General features: G+C 41.7%; 1 non-coding gene across 1 annotated transcript; it reads left to right on the top strand.

Moving 5' to 3' along the window:
- The first annotated feature begins 892 nt into the window (after positions 1 to 892).
- trnat-cgu (transfer RNA threonine (anticodon CGU)) lies at positions 893 to 965 on the top strand. Its single transcript has one exon. It is a non-coding gene; the product is annotated as a tRNA-Thr (tRNA).
- Positions 966 to 8,582: the final 7,617 nt, after the last annotated feature.

Here is an 8,582-nt window from a genome sequence, read left to right as displayed (position 1 = left end):
TTGGATATATGCTCTGGAAATGAACATTGTTCTTAGGAACTAATTCAAAATCTATTTTTTTATGTAAAAATTTGAAAATTATTTTTTTTTCCAAAAATCCAAAATAGCAAAACACAGCAGTTCACATGTTGCTTGATACGTATACAAAGTTTCATGAAAATATCTTCAGTAGTTTTAAAGATATGGCCTGGAAATGAAAACATGACCAGATGGAACCCGTTTCTATATCCCCCGCCAAACTTCGTTTGGGCAGAGGATAAAAAAAAGAATCAAAAATACTGTGGGTGGTAAAAGAGAGCAACAGGACTTGCCTGAAGATTCTTGAAGACGTTTCACCTCTCATCCGAATACTTCTTCTGTCTTAGAAGCCTTTCGGATGAGAGGTGAAACGTCTTCAAGAATCTTCAAGCAAGTCCAGTTGCTCTCTTTTACCACCCACAGTTTACTATGACCTGGATGACTTGGATGACTGAGAATCACAGACATGCAACCAAAAATACTGTTTGGATTTTTTTTGGTTTGAGTTCTCATCACCTGAAAACCATTGGCTGCTGCTGAGGATGACCCCACATGAAGAGCCTGAAGATCAGGAGGTCACTCATGGTGCTTATGGTTCATCTCTTGAGGGCTTGGCCTGTCCAGTGTTTTTGTTAGCTCAGATGAGAAAGTAGCCAGAATGTACAGTCCACAGCCCACTCTACGATTGACACACCACATTATTTAAAATGTGTGTCTTTTTTTGTGAGACAAATAGTAAACAGAAGCTAACTGCAGCTAAGAACTAAAGTTGTGAGTGATGTGACACCAATTTCTGTGGGCTGTTTTGAGGATCGGTGCAGGGGCTTCAAGGTTCTGCTGTGGCCCCAAGCTTCAGCAGCTGAGAAAGAGTTAAGGCTCCATAGCTCAGTGGTGAGAGCACTGGTCTCGTAAACCAGGGGTTGTGAGTTCAATCCTCACTGGGGCCTGTAAGGCAGCGCTGCCAAATTTTCAAAATTCCTTGGAGTGAGATTTTTTTTGGGGGGGGGGTCGACGGCAAAATTTTTCCGCACACCATGCAGTAAGTGGGAATTTTGTATTCAGTTTGATATTCACTTGTCCCCCTGCATTCTGGTGTTTTGTTTGTGGGTCATCCAGCTGGAGATGGACAATGGGGGGGGGGGGGGGGGGGGGGTGTTGAGATTTTGGATTTAGTAGATGTTCCTGCATTCTGGTGGATTTTTGGAGTGGCCTGCTGTGCCATACCTACATTCTTACACACCCTGACTTGCCAGGCCTTCAGTTTGTGGCCAACAAAAGCACCAAGTTTTGGCTTAAAAGCCCCCACACTAGAAAACTACAGATGACTGCCAATGTTCCTGTAGCCCTATAGACCTGTGTTTCAGATTTAAAGGCAAGTTCATGTTTGAAAATATTTCATCAGCTAAGCCTAAATACCTTCTGAATTGAAACTAAATGTTAAGTTTTTAATAACTGTTGCAAAAAATAAGATTGTCCCTCACTGACTATTCATTATGCATTTAAGGGCTTTCCCCACCACTGGGTTCAGCAGAAGATTGGCATGGGGAAAAATATCAACAGCAAAAGAACAAATAAAATGCTTAAACAGTAAGCAAAATGTGCAAGAAACATTAAAATGATTAAGTTTGAACAGTATTGAAACACAAAAAGCTGAACCTTGGCCATAGGTGGGAATGTGCACACAAAGTTGGGCTTAAAAATTTTGGTCATACTTAACTAAGCTATATTAATATATTTCTTATTAATTTATTTCTTATCTATGTTTCTTATTAGTAATAGAGCATTCGTCAGGGCCTATTATCTGACAAATATTCTCTACGTGTCTTGCCCTCTTTGAAACCCTGTCTCCTCAGTATATTGTTCTCTGTCTTTTTTTTAATTATTCACAAGTTCAAGTTCTTTGATATTACAGGTGACCATGCTTTATTTACTTTAACTGAGCAATTACATACAACATAAATAATTAAAAATAAATACCCTGTAAATAAACAATAGGTATGGTGGCTAATGGCTCTTCTTGCATTTGTAATATTATCTCTTACTTGCTTTATTTTACAACATTTCCAGTATGGCTTCAAATAAAGTCATAAAGTATGATAACATACAGTAAACAAACTAAAAATGCACCTTAATAAATGTGTGCTAAGGAGGTGCTCTCCCGTGCTGCTTGTTGGGGAAGATAGAGGCTGTGGCACGGCAGTAGACCTATAATGATTTAGCATGCCTAGTACACAGCTCTCAATATGGCATTAAATATTTTCACAACACTTATAGGCTAAAACAATTAAGAAACTTTATACAAGTTCATAATTACGCCAGTAACACCACACATTGGCGTGCATATGTACAAACCTGTCTGAGACACCCGTCTTCAACTCGAATACCTTCTCTCTCCTCTTCCTCTAAATTGACGGTAGGCAATTATCCAACTTCCGGCAAGTGCAGCATCATTAGATGCGCCACCTACCATAGGGGAGTGTGTACAGAAGGGAACACTTCTCTGCCTGTTTAGCCGTGCGTAAGGCATAATTGATCGATCGCAAGTGGTTGGCGCGACGCAATGGGTAGCCTAGATCAGATAGATAAAATAGATTTTTTTCTAGCGTGAGAAATCGGAGGTATGGCGTGTGAGCATGTGAAGACAATCAAATGCGTGTGTCTCACGCTCATTGCGTGAGAGTTGGCAGCCCAGCATTAACATGACTGGGTATAAAAAGAGCATCTTGGAGTGGCAGCGGCTCTCAGAAGTAAAGATGGGAAGAGGATCACCAATCCCCCTAATTTTGCGCCGACAAATAGTGGCGCAATATCAGAAAGGAGTTCAACAGTGTAAAATTGCAAAGAGTTTGAACATATCATCATCTACAGTGCATAATATCATCAAAAGATTCAGAGAATCTGGAAGAATCTCTGTGCTTAAGGGTCAAGGCCGGAAAACCATACTGGGTGCCCGTGATCTTCAGGCCCTTAGACGGCACTGCATCACATACAGACATGCTTCTGTATTGGAAATCACAAAATGGGCTCAGGAATATTTCCAGAGAACATTATCTGTGAACACAATTCACCGTGCCATCTGCCGTTGCCAGCTAAAACTCTATAGTTCAAAGAAGCAGCCATATCTAAACATGATCCAGAAGCGCAGACGTCTTCTCTGGGCCAAGGCTCATTTAAAATGGACTGTGGCAAAGTGGAAAACTGTTCTGTGGTCAGACGAATCAAAATTTGAAGTTCTTTATGGAAATCAGGGACGCCGTGTCATTCGGACTAAAGAGGAGAAGGACGACCCAAGTTGTTATCAGCGCTCAGTTCAGAAGCCTGCATCTCTGATGGTATGGGGTTGCATTAGTGCATGTGGCATGGGCAGCTTACACATCTGGAAAGACACCATCAATGCTGAAAGGTATATCCAGGTTCTAGAGCAACATATGCTCCCATCCAGACGACGTCTCTTTCAGGGAAGACCTTGCATTTTCCAACATGACAATGCCAAACCACATACTGCATCAATTACAGCATCATGGCTGCGTAGAAGAAGGGTCCGGGTACTGAACTGGCCAGCCTGCAGTCCAGATCTTTCACCCATAGAAAACATTTGGAGCATCATAAAACGGAAGATACGACAAAAAAGACCTAAGACAGTTGAGCAACTAGAATCCTACATTAGACAAGAATGGGTTAACATTCCTATCCCTAAACTTGAGCAGCTTGTCTCCTCAGTCCCCAGACGTTTACAGACTGTTGTAAAGAGAAAAGGAGATGTCTCACAGTGGTAAACATGGCCTTGTCCCAACTTTTTTGAGATGTGTTGTCATGAAATTTAAAATCACCTAATTTTTTTCTTTAAATGATACATTTTCTCAGTTTAAACATTTGATATGTCATCTATGTTCTATTCTGAATAAAATATGGAATTTTGAAACTTCCAAATCATTGCATTCCGTTTTTATTTACAATTTGTACTTTGTCCCAACTTTTTTGGAATCGGGGTTGTACCTCTGCAGATGGACATCAGGAAATTCTTCATCCAAAACAGAGGCAGGGAGAGAAGCAGTAAGGAGAGATGTGGATAAGGTGGAGGGAGGTAAGATGATCTAGCTGTATGTTAATATTATCATCATTGATCTATGCTCGGTCAGCTGGCAACAGTGATGCTACTGTAGTTGTTGATGCTGTATGCATTTGATTTACGGCTGTCAACCTTCAGTAAGTTCACTGCATTGTCAAAAGTAGTTAGTTAATTCTAATCTACAGAATCCCATAGCACTCAAAAGTCAGTGCATACTAGCATTTATATAAGCTACAAAAACTATGCAGTCTTGCCAGGGTGAAAATCAATAACTACCATAAACCTTTGATATGGGGGGGGGCTGTTACCCAATAGAGCTTTATGTCTAGCAATGCCCCGGGTCTGTATTCATCTTCTAAAAATTAAAAGTGGAGCATAACTTGGTTCCATGGTGTAACGGTTAGCACTCTGGCCTTTGAATCCAGTCATCCGAGTCCAATTCTTGGTGGAACCTTTAAAAGCTTTTGCCCACTTTGAATGATGGACAAAGAAATAACTTTTGTTAAAGATGAAAATGGGTCATGGCTGTGAATTTTGGTCCATGCAGTTAATGTGTGCATTGGGTGCAACATGGTGGCTTGGGGAGCATTAGAACAGAGCTCTGATGGTGGCATGGTCGGGCTTGTTCTACGAACGTGGTCATCAGACAAAATGGGATTCACCTTGCTCCTGGACCAAGCGTCTGATTTTTGCCTCATACGTTACTTATTTTCAGGTAAAGCAGCTCAGTTGGGAGAGCATTGGAACGCTATATGGACGAAATCTCAGCAAAGCTGCAAAGTCACATAATTCACTGTCACAATATTCATGCAGCTTGTGACCAATAAATACTGTTAAAACCTGACTGTAAGAATGAAGTGAAAATGGCAAATAACATGAGAAAATATTCCTGTTTCAACAGCTGTCCTAAACAGAAAGGAAGGATAGCCTTTGTGTTGGTATTTAAATAAACAGATAGAAAGGAAGGAAGAACTATACAAAAGAAAAAGATAAACTGAAATAATGTCTGTAAAAATAATTATAGTAGTAAAAGAGCTGTTCATAAAATGACCAGAGACTGAAATGGAAAAGAAAAAAAAACAGTGAAGGGGAGCGCTATAAAGATATGTAAGGAATGGGGGTAAAGTTGAGAAAATAAGAGGAGGTAATGGGGATGGGGGTCAGGAGATACTTGTCTTAGGGCCAGTTTGATCGGATATGACGGTTTAACACACAAACCAAATCCACGCGATGTGAGGGGTAAGATGGCGGCCAGATGGCTTCACTCTGACGAGCCTATGAGCTCTCGGTCCGGGAGAGAAGATGTAAAGCCACACACACACAACACTGAATGGGCTACTGAGCAACACAGAGCGATCAGGATGCTCTCTCTCTCTCTCGCTCTCTCTCTCAGGGAGCTGATGTCACCTGGTCACATGACCTGGGTTTTCCCCTAAAGTTTAGGGGAAACCCCAGGTCACATGATTCAGACAATTTCATTAGTTCAATTAGTTTAAAAGAAGACAGTTTAATTAGTTTAAATGAAAACAGTTTAATTAGTTATGTTTCAAAATCTGCAGCTATATAAGAGCCGCACATCCACACAGAGCTTCAGAGCGACACAAACCTTCACAGCGAGTAACAGCGAGTTTCCAGCGATCATCAGCAACTCATCAGCAATTCATCAGCAATTCATCAGCAATTCATCAGCAATTCATCAGCGGCTATCAGCGGTTTAATCTTCTCCTTCGGAGTAAGTCACCTTGTACTAACTGAGTGATTTGTATTTTTTTAAGTTTTAATAATCTACTAACACGACACACACTAATCGCATGACTGTCTACAGGGCCGTAACTACCATTGAGGACACCGAGCTCATGTCCTCGGCATTTTTTCCCCACGGTATTTTTTTTTTTCACTCAGAAATGTGAAATTAATATATGATGAAAATTGTTCTGACTTTGATCGGTGGAAAATTCTAAATTCAGCTTGCATCCCCCTGTTCTCATTTGTTTGTCTAAAAATAAAGTCCACATAATCATTTTTAAACGAAGCTGAAATATCCGACATTGGAAACATTTCATATCCGGCAGCCTCGCGATAGTCAGCTCAGCACCGCGGGATACACAAGAGCTGAGAAGTGTCTCATCAAGGTCCGACTCCGCAGCCAGGCAGTTTGTCAATTAGTCGTGGAATCTGAAAATTGACATAAGATGAAGAAGTCTACTACACTAAAACAAACCAAACTCAGCTCTGGAAAGTCAACAAGTGAGAGAAAAAGAAAGAGGGAAGAAGGGGAGTTAATTTTGCCAGTCACTGACAGTTATGTGCCAGAATGCTTATGATCATTAACAGTGCAATTTTAATTAGCATTTCAAGCAACAACAGTCGAAGCCACTTAGCGAGATAGGATTTTCGTTTTCCAGGCGGCACAAACTCTTTTATTCTCTCTCTCGATGTGATTTGGTGCGTTTCAGATCAGAAAAGGCTGGACAGTCGTGACCTGTTGTTTATGAAGTTATTGGGTGCTGACGAGACTTGAGCTATTTTGCTAACTTACCAGACTATAGGCTAACGTGAACACAAGACACTATTGTTTTGATCATTGGTTGTATTTTCGAACGGAAATGAAAACGGGTAGCAAACTTATGTTCACATTTTATTTACAGCATGATGTACCACCTCTGACTGCTTTCTGTCAATCATGAGCAGCGCAGCCGCGTTCACAGCTCCTCCTCCAATCAGCAGCTGGAGATGAGCCTCCTCTCGGGAAGTCTTGTCCCGCCCCTCTTATTCACTCCCATCTCCAGTGAGGCTCAGTCTCCGAATGTGGCGTTTTAGTCGGTTTTGTCCAATAACCGTCTAGTATTTTGCTACTGAAAAGGGCAGATATATATTTTAAAAAGCAATTGAAGTCCATTCAGGCTCGGCTAGATTGCGTTGTCACTCTCACTCTCTCTCTCACTCATTCTCTCTCACTCACTCATTCTCTCTCACACACTCATTCTCTCTCACTCATTCTCTCTCACTCATTCTCTCTCACTCATTCTCTCTCACACACTCTCTCTCTCTCTCACTCATTCTCTCTCACTCACTCTCTCACTCACTCATTCTCTCTCACTCATTCTCTCTCACACACTCTCTCTCTCTCTCACACACTCTCTCTCTCACTCACTCATTCTCTCTCACTCACTCATTCTCTCTCACACACTCTCTCTCTCACTCACTCATTCTCTCTCACACACTCTCTCTCTCTCTCACTCATTCTCTCACTCATTCTCTCTCACACACTCTCTCTCTCACTCACTCATTCTCTCTCACTCATTCTCTCACACACTCTCTCTCTCACTCACTCATTCTCTCTCACACACTCTCTCACACACTCTCTCTCTCACTCACTCATTCTCTCTCACACTCTCTCACTCACTCATTCTCTCTCACACTCTCTCTCTCACTCACTCATTCTCTCACACACTCTCTCTCACTCACTCATTCTCTCTCACACACTCTCTCTCTCACTCACTCATTCTCTCACACACACTCTCTCTCACTCACTCATTCTCTCTCACACACTCTCTCTCTCACTCACTCATTCTCTCTCACACACTCATTCTCTCTCACACACACATTCTCTCTCTCATTCTCACTCACACTCAGTCACTCTCTCATTCTCACTCACACTCCATCACTCACACTCCATCACTCACACTCCATCACTCACTCAAACACTCACTCACACGCGCGCACACACACACACAAAATTCTTTTGTGATCGTGCAGTTTTGAAATTGTTAAAATAAACGTTCACCTACATGTTCATCTTGTTGGGCTTGTGATTTTGACTCGTTTCCAAAATGTATGAAAAGTCACCATATTGGGACTTTTTTTTTTTTTGGCAAATAAGATGTATCGCAATGTTTGACCTCGGTATTTGAAAAATCCTGGTTACGGCCCTGCCCGCAAGCCATATTTTGAAAAGAAACACTCCCACCCCTCCTCCCCCTTATAAAGCCTGAGAAAGTCCGGCTTTATAATGGGTGTCTATTGCGTTACACACCAGTGGAGCTCGTTAAGTTAGAGTGTAGAGAGCTTGGAAAAATAGCCCAAACTTTCTCATTTAAACTGTGTTTTCAGCCCCAATTTTCACTCCACACACACAGCGCTCGAAACTAACGGTGTCCCGACGTCCCGGGGACCATAAAAAATGTCATCGGGACACAAAATTATCATATCTGGGACAATCCCGGGACAATGGAAAAAAAACAGATCTAGAAAAAAAGTTCTACATTAAAGGTGCAGTACGAGATTTTGGAATAACGGTTCCTGCAAGCCATATTTTGAAAAGAAACACTCCCACCCCCCGCGTCTCCACCCCTCCTCCCCCTTATAAAGCCTGAGAAATTCCGACTTTATAATGGGTGTCTATTGCGTTACACACCAGTGGAGCTTATTGGTGGGACATGGCGATTCATTTCCGCCAGTTCGTTCATGTCGGTCAGTTCAGCAAAGAAATTCG

This window comes from Neoarius graeffei, chromosome 5 (genome assembly GCF_027579695.1).
Source record: "Neoarius graeffei isolate fNeoGra1 chromosome 5, fNeoGra1.pri, whole genome shotgun sequence".
Classification (NCBI taxonomy): domain Eukaryota; kingdom Metazoa; phylum Chordata; class Actinopteri; order Siluriformes; family Ariidae; genus Neoarius; species Neoarius graeffei.
Note: the sequence above shows the minus strand (reverse complement) of the source record. Positions and strands in the feature narration are given on the sequence as shown.